At 43.5% G+C, this 15,505-nt stretch overlaps 1 long non-coding RNA gene across 1 annotated transcript; it reads right to left on the bottom strand.

The window, feature by feature from the left end:
• Nucleotides 1-3,550: 3,550 nt before the first annotated feature.
• On the bottom strand, nucleotides 3,551-5,952 carry LOC128326326 (uncharacterized). The gene is made up of 3 exons (XR_008307986.1): nucleotides 5,864-5,952; nucleotides 3,975-4,091; nucleotides 3,551-3,675 (listed from the first exon to the last, which is right to left on the bottom strand). It is a non-coding gene; the product is annotated as an uncharacterized LOC128326326 (long non-coding RNA).
• Between the last annotated feature and the right edge of the window lie 9,553 nt (nucleotides 5,953-15,505).

Raw genomic sequence — 15,505 nt, 5'->3', positions numbered from 1 at the left:
TGGGGCTGCCTTTGTACGTAGTCCGGAAACTTCAGAATGCAGCAGCCAGATTGGTCTCTGGGGCAACCCAGAGAGACCATATGATGCCTGTTTTGAAACAGTTACACTGGCTGCCGATATGTTTCCAGGCAAAATACAAAGTGCTGGTTATTACCTTTAAAGCCCTGAATGGCTTCGGTTCGAGATATCTTAGAGAGTGCCTTCTTTTACATGATCCCCACCGCACGTTAAGGTCATCCAGGGAGGTCCGTCTCCATTTACCACCAGTTCGTTTGGTAGCGACTCAGAGACGGGCCTTCTCTGTAGCTGCTCTTGGGCTGTGGAATGCACTCCCAGCAGAAATTCGTAATCTTAATTCTTTACTGACCTTCAAGAGAGCCCTTAACACCCATCTGTTTGGCCTGGCCTTACAGGGTTTTTAATTAGTTTTAATTGTTTTAATGTTAACCTGGTTTTCAGGGTTTTAATTGTTTTGATCATTTAATTGTTTTTAAGATTTTTTAAATTGGTGTTTATATTTGTATTTCTGTTGTAATTATTTTTCATGATTTCTGTTTTTTAATTGTAAACCGCCCTGAGCCAGCTTGGAAGGGCAGTATAAAAATCAAATAAATAAATAAATAACTCCCCGGGGGGGCACCATGGTGGCCCAGAGCAGGTTGTGGTGGGTGGTAGTGCCCAATGGGTGCAAGCAAGCTACCACCCAGATTTCAAAGAAATTGGGGAAAGGGGTGTTTTGTTTTTTAAAAAATTGTGGTTGGCAATCTCTTTGTGGCAGATTCAGGGCAAAAAAATTGGGTTTCAGGGGCAGAAGAGTGGATCAGGTGGTAATGCCCCAATGGGTGCCTGCTACCACCCAAATTTCAAATAAATTGGTGAAAGGGGTGATATTTGATTTTTTCCTGAAGTTTGCATGCCTTTAAGCTTTCCCCCCATAGGGAACAATGGGGAATTTCAGTAGCCCCATAACCACTTGTGGGGTACCAGGGTGGCCCAGGGTGGGTTGTGGTGTAGTACACATAGGGTGCCAACCACCCCAGAATGACAAGCCCATGCGGCACTGGGTTTTGTTGTTTTCAATGAATGAGGTGTTCTGAGAGTAGATTCTCTGGTAGAGAATGACTCTCAATCCCCATTATTCCCTATGAGAAAAAGCTAAAAGACATGCCAGATTTTTTAAACAATTACCCATTTGCCCAATTTATTTGAAATTTGTATGGTAGCTTCCACCCATAGGGCAGTACTACCCAACCCACTTTGGTCACCAAATGGAGGTCTGAATATCCAAATTTTTGGGGTCCAAATCAGGATTTGTTCTGTCTACAAATCACCCGAATCAGCCAGATTTGGTTACACATCATTTTGTACCCCCCACCCCAGCCTCCAACACCAGCTTGGGGATCCCTCCCACCTCTGCTTGCCACAGGGTGCTCAGTTGAGGGAGGGGAATCTAAAAAACCATATTAAAAAAACCCTAGTTTTAAAAAACATACCCACCCAGAACAATACAATACAATGGGGGGGCAAACTAAGGGGGAACCTGTGAAAACAAGAGACAACCTGTGAAGAAAAACCCCCACAAAAAATATACCTCCCCACACCCAAACAAGAAAGGAGGCCCTATTTAAGGAAAACTAAAGGGGGCACCAACAAGAAACCACTTACCCCTTCGTCATCCAGCCCCGCACTGGTCAGGGGAACAAAAAAGCTTTCCTGGCTAGTGGCAGGGGTGGGGGAGGTAAGAATGAGCAGCTTTTCAGCTGCCCAATACAAGTTAGTATTGCCATACAAACAAACAAATTAAAATAATCACTTAGGTAACTTAAAATAAAAAAGCTGGTGCGGGAAAATGAGCTGTGGGGAATAGGTGAGACAAAAGGAAGGGAGGGAAAGAGGACACAGGACACAGGGGAGGTGCTGCTCGAGTACTCTGGTCTGCAGCTGGTGGTGTGCTAAGCAAAACAAGAAAAGGTTTTTTTTAAAAAAGAAAAGCACCTGCTCCAGAGAAAACAAGACACCCCCCCCCAAACCTAAAATAAAATAGAGCAACTGGCAACTGCTGAGCTGAGGACTCTTCAACTCAGCCCAGAAGTAAAAGCAGCCGCCAGCCAGTACAGAAGCAAACAAGGAGGAGGGGAGGGGGGACTGGGGGTTAGGGAAATGGGGCACAGAGGGCTCAGGCCAAAGGGCCTGCCCCCCCCGCCCCAGTCCAGAGCAGGAGAGAGAGAGAGAGTCACTCACTCACTCTAAGGGGGGGGCAGCAGCAGAGGCACACTCACACACACACTCACACCAGGGGAAAAAAGATTTAAAGCAGAGGGGAATGGTGGGGAGACAGAAAAACAGGCAGACAGAGGGGGGCTGAAGAGAAAAAACACAGCACAAGCCTGCAGGCAGACTCTCAACAACAAGCAGCAGCCAGCAGCACTCAGCAAGCCAAGGACTGCAGCAAGAGTGATTTTGCAAGGCCAAAGGCTTGCCTTTATTTATTTATTTGTTTGGTTGTTTATTATTAAAACTTTTATACCGCCCTTCCAAAAGACTCAGGGCGGTTTACATTAAAACAACATTAGAATCAATTAATTAAAACAAAAATTATAAAACAGCATACAACAATAATTAGCAATTAAAAACATAAAACAACAATTAAATAATCAGAACAATTTAAAAACAAGTTGTAAAAAGCTGATAAAGCTTAGTTGAAGAGATGTGTTTTCAGAAGTTTTTTAAAAGTTCAACGGGCAGAGGGGCTCATAACAAAGAAGACGCTCTCTTAAATAGCCAGGGCCTAAGCCGTTTAGGGCTTTATAAGTTATAACTAGCACTTTGTATTTTGCCCAGAAACCTATTGGCAGCCAGTGTAGCTCCATCAACAGAGGAGTAATGTGGTCTCTCCGAGGAGTAATGTGGTCTCTCTTTAAATAGAACTTGAAATTCCCTCCTTTTGGAGCCTCCACCTTTGCCCTCCCCACTGGCCAATAGGGTGTCAGTTCTCAAGGAGAGGCACCATGGCAGAGCCTACCAGAGAGCCAGACTCATCTGGCCAATCGGGGAAGCGTGAACTTGGCAAATAAAATCAAGTAACACAAGTGGCACAAAATGGAGAATAGCACCTAAATTGGAGTTTTGAGCCTTAGAACCAGTTCGAACCAAATCAGGCTTGAGTGGTCAAACCCAGACAAGCGTTGCCAATGCAATGCCAAGTTTGGTTCGAATTTGAACCGGTTCAAACTCAAACCTGTTTGCACATCCCTAATTAGGAGATGTTTTGCTTATCCTCCTCTGTGCCTGCCCCTCTTCTTTGGAACACTCTTTTCCCCCCCCCAGATTCGATGAGCCCCCTCCCTGGCTGCTTTTAAGGCCCTTCTTAAGACCCACTTGTTTCGCCACATGTTTGCCCTTTAATAATAATAATAATAATAATAATAATAATAATAATTTTATTGATTATTTTAATTAATTGTTATTGGTATTGTTGTGGAGGAAGTGGTATATAAGAAAATTTAAATAAATAAATAAATATTTATTAGCAATGGAAAACAAAACATCTACCTTTGTACTTTCCATTAGATAATAATCGGTTTTTAGGTTATCAACAAAACACTGGTATTCTTCCAAAAGGGGGAAAATTTCCAGATGGTGCATAGAACAAATGCCAAGACCACAGGCAAGCCCCTGCAAAGACAGATGGAAAGCCAAAAGGTAAAGAGGCCAGCAGAGGAAGTTCTTTATAACATGTTTTGCTGTTGTCATTCTGGATAGAAAATACATTTGGAAACCTGTTGTCATGTAGGACAAGAAGTTCTGACAGGCAGAAGGGAGTAGCAACATGATGTGCAATGAACTCCCTAAAGACAACAGCAATACCTTCACTTCATCTTCAGGTGACTGAGAGGAGCATTGATCAAAAGTGTCATTTATAGAAGCATAAAGTCTTAATGGGGAAGGAGCAAGAACAGCAGTATTGTCCTTACTTCTCTTTCTTCACTCTCATCAAAATTGATCTCCTGTACCATTCTCCACAGGCTGGACTGAATCAGTGTCCCCAATGAAGCTTTCATTGCTGCTCCCCAGCATTTGTAGATGAAGTTCTGTAGAAAGATACAAGTGCTGAGAATCACAGAGCATTCCCCCCATAAAGAGGCAGCCGTTTCTGAGATAACTTTATAGAGTGAGTAAATGCCCTTCTTGGCTACCTGCTTCACTGCTCAGGAGCCTGCCTGAGCAGTGAACTTGATTCACCGCTTAGGCAGTGAAAATATTGCCATTATATTGTATACGTATTTGGATGGCTAGGATTTAATATATTCTTATGGATCAGGCCTGCTCAAAAGGACTCACAATCTAAAAAGAAACATAAGGTAGAAACCAGCAACAGCCATTGCTGTAGAGTTGCCATGCCCCCCAAATTCCAGGTTTTACCCAGTTTTTAAGCATCTCACCCAGATTGCTTAGCCCACCCAGATTAGCCCAGATTTCAGCTTTCATTTTAAAAAATAATTTAAAAAGCTAAGCTCAAGCCCTTGTAAAAGCAGAGTTATGGAGCAAAATGTGCAGTCACTATACTGCTCAAAAATTATTTCCAAGCCAATTTACATAATATGCAAATTAGGCACCCAGATTTGGAAAGCCAGAATATGGCAACTCTACATTGGAGGGATGAAGTGCAGGGGTTGGATAAGGGACAGTTGCTCCCCTGCTGCTAAATAAAGCGAATCACCACTCTGGTGCCTCTTTGCTCAATTAGCAATGGCCCTAATTGTTTCCCATTTACTATTTGTTTCCAAGTTAGAATGTTCTTTCCTTTGTTAGAATGTCCCTCTTTGGCTTACATTCTAACTAACAAAGGGCTGCTGATCCATGGGATGCAGCCCTCAGGGACATATTTAGGGTGACACACAGTTCTTCGAAGGGAAGGGGAGTCATAGAAATTTGCTCCCAGGACACGAGTGCCAGAGCTAAGTTTGTCAGCAGTGGCACATCTCACAGAACACTAATGTTTGGTTAGTTAGGATGCTAGCCATTGTGTCTGGGGGCTCTCTGGTGTCTTGAAGATAACAACTAACAAGAAGAACAATCAGGCAGCAAGTAAATGAACCAAAATAAAAACTATCCAGAAATTTCATATTTGAGAAGAAAGTGTATGGAGAAAGCTTAGCAAACAGGAAACATTTAGCTAAACACCTGACAGAAGAAGCTGCTTTGTATCTAGTAGTCAGACCATTAGTTTATAGGAAAATAGGAAGAACATAGGAAGCTGCCTTATAGAAAGGCAGGCCATTGGTCAATCTAGCTCAGTATTGTCTACACCAGGGATTCTCAACGCTGGGTCCCCAGATGTTATTGGACTTCCACTCCCATAATCCCCAGTCAAAGGCCACTGGGGCTGGGGATTATGGGAGTTGAAGTCCAATAACATCCGGGGACCCAACGTTGAAGATCCCTGGTCTACACAGACTGGCAGCGGCTTCTCCAAGGTTACAGGAAGGAATCTACCTTATCTGTACCTTACCTTGGAGATATGAGAGAGAACTTGGAACCTGGCCAATCCCCTAAGGGAAATATTTTATAGCACTAGTTTCCCATTCAAATGCAAACCAGAGCAGACTCTGCTTAGCAAAGGAGACAATTCATGCTTGCTACCACAAGACCAGTTCTCCTCCAGCATCTAACTCAGTCTATATTAATGGGCAGCTGCTCTCCAGGGTTCCAAAGAGAGGATCTTTCCTAGCTCTATCTGGAGATGTTAGGGATTGAACCTGGGTCACCTTCATGCAAATAATATGTTCTACCACTCAACTACAGCCACAGTCTTAACATTTTTAGTCTGAAGCTCTACTAGAACTGTATTCTGGGAACAGACCTTCTCACGGGGAGAGCAGTATGAAAGTTGGAGAATCAGAGTTTGCACAAAATAATTAATCCAATGTTCATTGCTGATCTGGGAAAGAGTGTCCTCAAGAAACTATAACACAAGACAAAGGGAGAAATGATAATTAAAGATAAAATGAGACACTTGAGGATTCAACATGCATCAGATACTGATATGGGGTGCAGCAATCTGCACTTTTTAGGGCATTGCTGAATTCAGTGGGGTTTTTTTGGTAAATCTCGGGGTGGGAGTGAAAATGGAGAGTCCAGAAAAGGGATTTTTTTCAGGAGGAATGGACAATTTCTTTTCATAGGGTCAGATAAGGCAGGAGGCCTAGCAACAGTACAATTCTTTTTTAAGTTTAAAAATTACTTTGCTGTGGCTATGGGTAGCAGAGGTCCTCTTGAAAGCCACACCTGGTAGTTGCTATTTCTTCTTAAAATCTTCCAGAGGCATCATGCTGGAGCATTCTGGGAAATAATGGTACTAATGGGAACAAGTTTGGTGGGGGGGGGGGGAAAGAAACCCCATTCATACATATTGACTGCATTTGCATTTAACACGGAACCAGAGTTGAATGGGGCAGAGGTTTCAGGATTATTACATATGAGTGTATGTCCGCCCCTTGGAATTCTAGTTCTGCATGGAGAGCGACACGAGGTTCTGCTCTCCAAACTGTAATCTGTATCCTTGGGTTTGAGTTTTGCCACTCCAATCTGAAGTTTAGTGCAGCCTGCAATGTGTCTGAATACATAAACGCAGGCTGTGTTCCCTCAAACTGGAGTTGAGGGAGGAAGCTCATCCCCCTCTCCAGTTGTTATTGGCAGTATAGGCCGTCCTTCATGAAAGAAGGAAGCCCACACAGCCAGTTTCCCCTCCTCTCTGTGGTTCTGCGTTATGTGCGAATGCAGCCACTCATTCAAAAGTAAAACATTTTAGAACAAAGAAAAATGGAATCAAATGGGCCTGATTCAACTAATAAGTTTCCACTCATTCTGAAATGAATGCACACACCCATCATTTAGCACAGTTGACCCTTTCTACAGGCTGACAAATTTTAATCAACCAGTAAGAATGACAATGCTCACCAGAAGCAACTTGCTCTCCCATTCCTTCTGCTTGAAAGTGTCAGGTCCTCCTAAAAAGAAATATGTGCTAGCTTTTTACTGAGTGATTGATTGATAGCTGTTTCTTATCACAAAGCTTCCAGGTATGCAATTAATCAAGAACATTGATCCTTTTCATTGGTTAGGTTTTGTGGTTGTGATGGTTGTTGATTGTTGATTCAAAAGGTTTGGGCTATATCAAAGCCAAGAGCTTGCCAGGTGGCCATTCAGCTGCTAAGGTCAATATCTGGGGCATCAGATTCATTCACATTAAGAAAAATCAATATAAATACAACACTGGGGTTATATATTGAATGTTACAATTTTAGCTTATGTGATTACAAGAACCTAGACAATCTGGAGTGTGTATAATCCTTGTCTCTAAGGCCATGCCTAAACTGCAGTTTTGCACACGAGGGTTAAATTAGGTCCTGTTTAAACTGGTCTATGTGAAACCTACATTGGCCAGAATATACATTGCAAAGAAATATAGTTCTCTGTCACTTGCAATGCAACACTGACAACATTCCCAGATGGCACAACAAGCCCAAATGAGACTCCAAGCTGCATTTTAGAGTCTCGCAGTCTCATAATTTCCCGTTTCCCTTTTAGTAAGATGAGAGCTGTCATACTTTTCAGGTACTGCAGCAATGGAGTAATGTATCTGAGCCACAGATCCACAATATCTTCATGAATCAGGGAATCCACTAGACTCAGAAGTTCCAGGGCAGCAACACGAACTCCTGATATACGTTGAGTGCCAGCTAAAACCTGAAGGAAGAAGGCATGATGGTAATTCTTTTGGTGCAGGATTGATAAGGTTGACAACACAAGGGAATGTAAAGGAAAGGGGAAAGTCCAGTGGCAACCAGTGGGCATCAGGGCTGGGGGGTGGGGGCAGGGAAGAGTTTAGTCACTGAGGCAGCCCCCTCCATCTCTGCTTCCTCTATGGCTGCATCCCCAACAAAGGTTTCCCTGACCAACCAACAGAACAAAAAACAAAAACAAAAAACAAAAACAAAAATGCTTGCCTAGTCCACCAAACAACAACCACCCCGCCTGGAAAAAATGCAACCCCCTCCCACCAAACCAAGAAATACAAATGCTCAAGGGGAAAGTCGACTCTTTTGCTTTATTGACCAGATTAGCTGCTACTTAAGCGATTCCACCTTCTGATTACTTGGGGGGAAGCTCAGTCTATTGCCCCAAAGAGGAAGAAAAAAAGGAGGGAAAATACCTGCACCATGGCAACCAGCATGTGCATTTCCCCCATATTTTTCTTCTTTTGGTGGCAATGGTTTGAGCCACCCCCAAGGAATCAAAAGCTGGAATAGAGAGCTGATCTGGTGGTAGCAAGCATGACTTGTCCCCTTAAACTAAGCAGGATCTGCCCTGGTTGCATATGAAAGGGAGACTAGAAGTGTGAGTGCTGTAAGATATTCTCCTTAGGGGATGGAAGAGCATCTAGGCTCCAAGTTGCTTCCCTGGCATCTCCAAGATAGGGCTGAGAGAGATTTCTGCCTGCAACCTTGGAGAAGCTGCTGCCAGTCTGTGTAGACAATACTGAGCGAGATGGACCTATGGTCTGAGTCAGTATATGGCAGCTTCCTATGTTCCTATGTAATAGGTTGAGCAGCAGCTATTCCAGCCAATAAGGCATCAGAGGAAGCTGTCTACAACAATGGGGAGGAGGGGTGCTGCAAGCTCCTCATTTCAGGCAAAATGCTCCCCCCACCCGTGGTAGTTCCTTCTCTTGGAGCTCTCTCTCCATAATTTTAAGTTTCCCCTACAGCATGTTTGTTGGTGGGTGGGTGGGTGAGAGGGTAGTGCAGCCCAGCCCACCTTTAATTATTGGACTTCCCTGGAAAAGTCTTAATCTAATACTGAATTTGGACAAAATAACTTTAATCCCATGTTTGACCTCATTAGTGCAGAAGTTGTGTTACAAGTCTGTGGTGTAGTACTAATATACTCTGGAAAAGGGGAGCAGTCAGTATTCTGCCCTATATCTATGAAGAATATTGAGCGAAGGAGATCCTGTGAGTTTTTATTTACTCACCAAAAGTTTGGTTAGGAGTCCTTGCCGGTAATCATGTGACTCCACTACTGTTTGGGTGAATGTGGCAGCTGGTAGGCCTGTGAAGAAAAACACTACACATAGAATGGACTTAAATAAATAATGTATATCCATTTTGCCTAGCACTACATGATACCACTACACTGAATCTGATTGGCTCAAGTTAATTCCATCTCCTTCCATCCAGTCAGATAAGTATTTATTTACATAAATTGTTTGTGACTAAATTCCCAAGGAGATGGAATGTGTATAGTTTTCAGCAAAGACTACAATGCCTGGTTATAAATGCTAACTGGGCAAAGAGGCACCTTTTACCGTGGTAATTCTCTTTATTTAGCAGGGGGAGAGTAACTGGCCCTATCCACCTCCAGCGCAGTACCTCCAGTAACTGTTGCTGGTGTCTATCATGTGTTGTTGTTTTTTTAATGTGAGCCCTTTGGGGACAGGGAGCCATCTTATTTATTTACTAGTAGACATGAAGCCCGTTGGTTAACGGGCGCTAGTGGAGCTCTGCGCTCCAGACGTTCGCCGCCATTCCCTCTCCCGCCACCCCCCGGCGCCCGCGGCTCCGGCCGGGCCCGCCACCCACCGCGGCTCCGGCCTGGCCCACCGCTGCCCGGGCCCACCGCCGCATTGTTTTGTCAGCCGCCTCATTCGGCGGCCATCCTGGGCGGCCAGAAGCGGCCGCCCCGAAGAAGCCGGGTAAGCGGCAGCACGGCCAGGCCTCGGCCATGGCTCTGCCGCCTCCTCGGCCGCGCTGCCTCCTCTGGCCGCCGGGTGCTGGCGGTCCTGCCAAGATGGCCGCCGGGTGCTGGCGGTCCTGCCTCCCTGGCTCCTTCTGGCCATGCGCTTCGCGCATGCCCAGAAGAGGCCAGGGAGGCATGGACACACGCTTGGTGTCCGTCCACGGACGGACACCAAGCCTTTTATTAGATAGGATTATCTCTCTGTGTAAACCGCCCTGAGCCATTTTTGGAAGGGTGGTATAGAAATCGAATTATTAATAAGAAGAATAAGAATAAGAATAAGAATAAGAAGAAGAAGAAGAAGAAGAAGAAGAAGAAGAAGAAGAAGAAGAAGAAGAAGAAGAAGAAGAACCTCAACTCCATAGGGGCCACAGAAATCACCATCAGCCAATTACAAAAAGCAGCTCTACTGGGAACAGCCTATATTCTGCGACGATATCTATAACAATTGACAATAAAATTCAGCCATCCCAGGTCCTTGGGAAGGACTCGATGTCTGGATAAAACAAACCAGTCAATAACACCTGTCTGACTGTGTAAACAAGAAATAATAATAATTTTTAAAATGTTACTAACCAGCAGCCATAACCTATCTTGGATATTTGTAGAATATCTTACCATTAGCACGAACCAAATCTTTCATGATATTTATCGTGTGGAAGACAAGTACTCTATCCTTCCACATCTCATCAATTTTTTTCACTAGAAAGTTGAAAGTCTTCCTGGGGAACACACTGCCTTGGGTAGAAGAGTAATATCACATTATCAAAATAATACACATTGCTGAGAGTATTGTGCTACTTATGGAAAGATGCCAAAGAAGCTTCTTTATGAATCGAAATAGAATTCTCACCAAGAGCAATCAGACATTTGAGGGCCTTTTTCCGTCTACTTGATTCTCCAGAGAAAGTAGAGCACTGATAAGAGAAAACAACAATACTGAAAAGGTTAGAACAGGAGATTCTAAAAAAAGGGCTGATTCATAACTTCTCTTTGTGATGTGGTTGCTGCTTCCCAGGAGCTAGGTAGACGCCATGCCTGCTTTAGTAATGTTTGAATAATGGAATCACATTGAACAAATTGATCACATTTGTCTAACTTCACCCTGGGGAGCAATGGTGTTGACACAAAAACCTCCCATGTGATCATCCCACCTCAAATTATCACAGTATTTAAGAACTGATGGAATGATGAAGGATCCACCCAGCAGGGATCAGGGGCTACCCTGCACTGATACCATATGAATCATGCATAGATCAGCAGCCCAGGATATAAGGCTACATTCAGATATTAGTATTGTGCCCCCATTCCCCAATCCTTTAAAAGACTCACCTTGGATGACTCACCTTGGATAAAAGACTCACCATAATAGTGGGGACAGCCCTCACATGTTGCTTTTCTAAAGGTCCTATCACAACTGTCATAGGAACATAGAAAATTGCCTTATATGGAGTCAGACCACTGATCCATTCTAGCTCAGTATGGTCTATACTGAGCAGCAATGGCTCTCCAAGTTTTGAGACAGAAGTCTTTCCCAGACCTACCTGGAGGGACTGAAGCTGGGACCTTTGGTATGTAAAGCAGATGCTCTACTACTGAGCTATGGCCCCATCCCCCAAGGGGAATATCTTACAGCAGATAGTGCTCACATGTAGTCACCCATCCAAATTCAAAGTAAGATAAACCCTGCTTAGCAAAGTGGTGTTCATGCTTGCTACTGCAAAACTGATTCTCTACCCCGGAGACTAAGGAGCCAGCACCTTATTTATTTATTTATTTATAAGTATAAATTATACTTATAAGGTTTAGCAAATTTGTAGTCTGCAAAGAATAATTGAATGTCATCTATCACACATCTGGATAAGATGAATAGCCCCTGGCAGGAATTTCAAGATTAAAGGGAGAGAAAGGGAGAAATTAATTGTTCTGCCCCGCAGCAATTGCTAGCAAAGTCAACAAAAGGATTGGCACAACCACAAAGCATTATGTAATATTTTTTTACTATGTCTGGACTCCTTATAATATCAGAAATGGGCATTGTGGATTCTGCAAGTTACTCAGAGCCTCCCTTACCATGACGTGCAGCTCATCTAGAAAGGCATGAAGTTGTGGGCTCAGCAAGTCCTGGTACTGCCTCACGTGAGACATCAGTGTGTTGTCTGGTCCCTTCATAAAGAGGAAGGTAGAATGTCAGTTAGAGAGAGGCAGGGAAAAAGGGGATCCTTTCTGAGGAGGCGAGAAATATGTGACACTAAGAGCCAAAGTAGATATGAGGTATACATTCCATGAGTGGAACGCCTGGTGTTGTTAAGGGAAGTGCACAAATTGAATTTTCAGATTTGATTCAAATTCAAATTGAAACTGGCTGATTCAAATTCAAATCAAATTGGTCTGAAACAAGCTGATTTAATTCAAATTCAAACTGAATTGCCCTTTTAGCGAGCGGTTTGATTTTAATCTTAATTTTTAAAATCAGCCAGGTTTGAGTTGAATCAATTTGAATTTGCACATCCCTACTGTTGTTGTTTTTTATTTACTTATTTATTTAATGTATTTTTATACTGCCCAAATCTTACGTCTCTGAGCGGTTTACAACAAAAAATGAAAACAGTTTTCTTTTTCAAAAAGTAGCCATAGGGCCATAGCAGAGGAAGGGAGGCTAACTGAGGGCTGACAGAGGTTGCCATTGTTGGGCACTTGTTGAGGCCCATACCCAAGCTGGGAGCCCTATGCCAACCCATGCTGTTCTTCCTCTCCGCTGTAGCTTCTTGTTCATCTCCATTCTGAGAGCAACCTCTTCTACTCACATTGACTTCTGCCTCTGGGTGGCCATATAGATTGGATTCAGAGGGAGAGGGCAAGCAAGAAAGGAGGCAGAGAGAGGAGGAGGAGTCTCGCTCAGGGAAGCAGGCTACCAAAACTGTCTTGCCCAAAGGTCTCCCTAACCCTGAGCTGGCACTGTGCAAATCATTTACCCTGTACCACAGCTCTGATCCAAATTAGCCCAATTCAGACATAATGCTGTGCGAATGTACAGATGTCTGTACACTTGTACATGTGTTTGTGTGAGTGTCTGTACCTGCATTCATATTAAAAGTGAACTTGGATACAGGCCCCTCAAATGCATGTTACAGATAGGAAATGTACTTCTGTACCTGCGTTCAGCATAACGTGTGAATGACTGTACCTGTGTACAGATACGTACCTGTGTATTCTGTGCAGTTGTACAAGTGTCGAGCATAACATGTGAATTGGTTTATTGGCTCACCTGAAACTGTGATTAGCTATGGAGGAGGAAACTTGCAGGCACAAACAATAAGTTGCCCCTTGCATGGTAAAAGAATGGGGAGAAATTTAAACTGGGAAGTCAGTGCAGAGGTAAAGGGACTAACCATCTCCCTGCCCTGCCCTAGCCTGAGGCCTCAATCCAAATCCTCCACAGCTGCTTTTTTAACAGGACAAAAAAAAGGTCAGGTGTATGAGCTGCAGACCACCCATTTAATAGGTCCACTTTCATGACCAAATGCTGGAGGAGCATCCAGGCAGGCTTCAAGTGCCATGCACAATTCCAAGAAATGGCCATGTGTCAGCAAAAATCAAGGTAGGAGAACAGGAAAGTGATCATGTGCTAGCCACAATCTTGGTGGAATGGTAGTGCCAACCAACATTGTCTACCCAGCATTGTATTGAGGGAGGACAAAAGGCATGTCCCACACTATCCTACCCAGTTCAAGACTAGCACATGATCATTTTCCATCCCTCCAACTTTGATATTTGCCAACACACAACCATTTCTTGGGAGTTTGCTTGGGGCTTGGAGCCTGGCCGGACATTCTTCCTACCCAGCTTCTAGTCATGAGAACAGGCCTAATGTCTGCTTTGTCCCTCCGCTTTCATTCAAGATCACTTAGGTGCTAATCCTATACACAGTCATTTTGAAGTAAATACTATTGCATATTAATTGTCTCTTTTTATTTAATCAATATCTTGAGCATTTGGACTGGCAATACTGAAAAAGTGGTGAGCACATGAATTTTTGGTACTATTTCAGTGCAGAATTATTATTGTTGTTATTGTTATTATTATTGATATGTATGTACCACGTTTCAACAAAGAAGTTCTCAAAGTGGTATGTGTGCAGGTTTTCTAAAAGATTATCTATATTTGTGATTGCCAGTGTTTAAATATGAAAATATTCTAAAATACTAAATAAAGAATGGAAAGGCATGATCTCATGTTGCATGCTAATTTTTATTGTAAACCACCCAAAGACACGAGTTTTGGGTGGAATATAAATATGTTTATATATATTTAAGGAATGAAGGAATAAATGAGTTAAATAAATGAAAATAAATCCTTAAGGGGGTATGTTATAATGTTTGAACTGTATGGCACTTATAGAGGTGATGGGAAAGCATTGGCAGATGAAAAAATACTGGAGGAATCTTGAAAAAGATTTGTGCTTGAGAGAAAGGGAATGAGAGAGGGTGCTTATGGGAAGGGGAGTTGTAGACAATGAGGTGACTGATTTCTGTGAGGAGGGTGCAGCATTTCAGGTACTTCTTGAGTATGTAGGGCTTTGATACCACATCATCACTGGCCATGCATATCAGTTTCTCAGTGGTCTGCTCCTCTTGTGGTCCATCTGTGGTATTGTCAAGAGGTCCTTCATCATTAATGGAGAGTTCTTTTTCAACCAAATTGGTGCCTATAGAGGAAAGCAAAGTCCAATGAACCAAGTTTGTCTGATGGGACCCTCTGTTAAAGATATCAAACATATTCATGGGGCCAGGTAATGGCACTGCAAGCATTCTGTATAATGATGTGCAAGACAGAAGAGAAGGTGGTTCTGAAAAGATCCATGATGGCTCTCCATTGGTTAGAGCCATCAGACCCACCAGAATGAAGGAGCTAGCTTTCAGGCCTCATTCTATAGCTTTTGACAGTCCATGGATCATTGGTCACCCCTGCTGCATCTAAGCGAAATAAGGTGAATAATGCTGCCTCTGAGATTGCAAGAAGCTTACTTAAGAAAGGTGATGCCACTTTCCTAGTAAGATAAGAATTAGGAGCATTGGGAACATGAAAAAGGAAGCATTTCCCCCCACTTCTATCAACCAACAAATGTGCCTAATCCTCTTCCATGGATCAAAAAGTGCTGTGGCAGGGCAGCTGAAGACATTTTGTTGAATGAGGCAAAGGACAACACATTGCCCCTTCCTCTGCGGTGGGTGCTCAGCATTCTCAGGCCATCCTGCTGAGACAGTGGCAGAGACATGCAAGCACTCTCAGACTATGGTACTATACCAGGCAGTGGTGCCAGGGTGGTGGTGGTGGTTACTATTTCAAGCTGGGGAATGCATAGAAGAGGCCCACTCCAGTGGAGGGAGAAATGAACAGCATGCTCCAGTGGGGCAAAGAATGGCGGTGGCAATGGACAGTGGGGTAGCACCCATGCTGGCAGGGGCCTGGCATTTGCCACCCTCCCCACACCCTTCCTACTATGCATGATGAAGGTTGACCATGTCATCCTGCCTCATGTATGGACTATCTCTGATAGTGGGCAAGAGGGTGCATAAAATCCTTTGAGAAATTTTACTTTTGTTGAAACTTTTGGCTTCCCTCAAAACTCCTCTTAGCTATTTTAAGAGCTAACCTTCTATGCTTACCTCCAGATGATGGCTGTGATGTTCCTACATATGCA

This window comes from Hemicordylus capensis, chromosome 5 (genome assembly GCF_027244095.1).
Source record: "Hemicordylus capensis ecotype Gifberg chromosome 5, rHemCap1.1.pri, whole genome shotgun sequence".
Classification (NCBI taxonomy): Eukaryota; Metazoa; Chordata; class Lepidosauria; order Squamata; family Cordylidae; genus Hemicordylus; species Hemicordylus capensis.
Note: the sequence above shows the minus strand (reverse complement) of the source record. Positions and strands in the feature narration are given on the sequence as shown.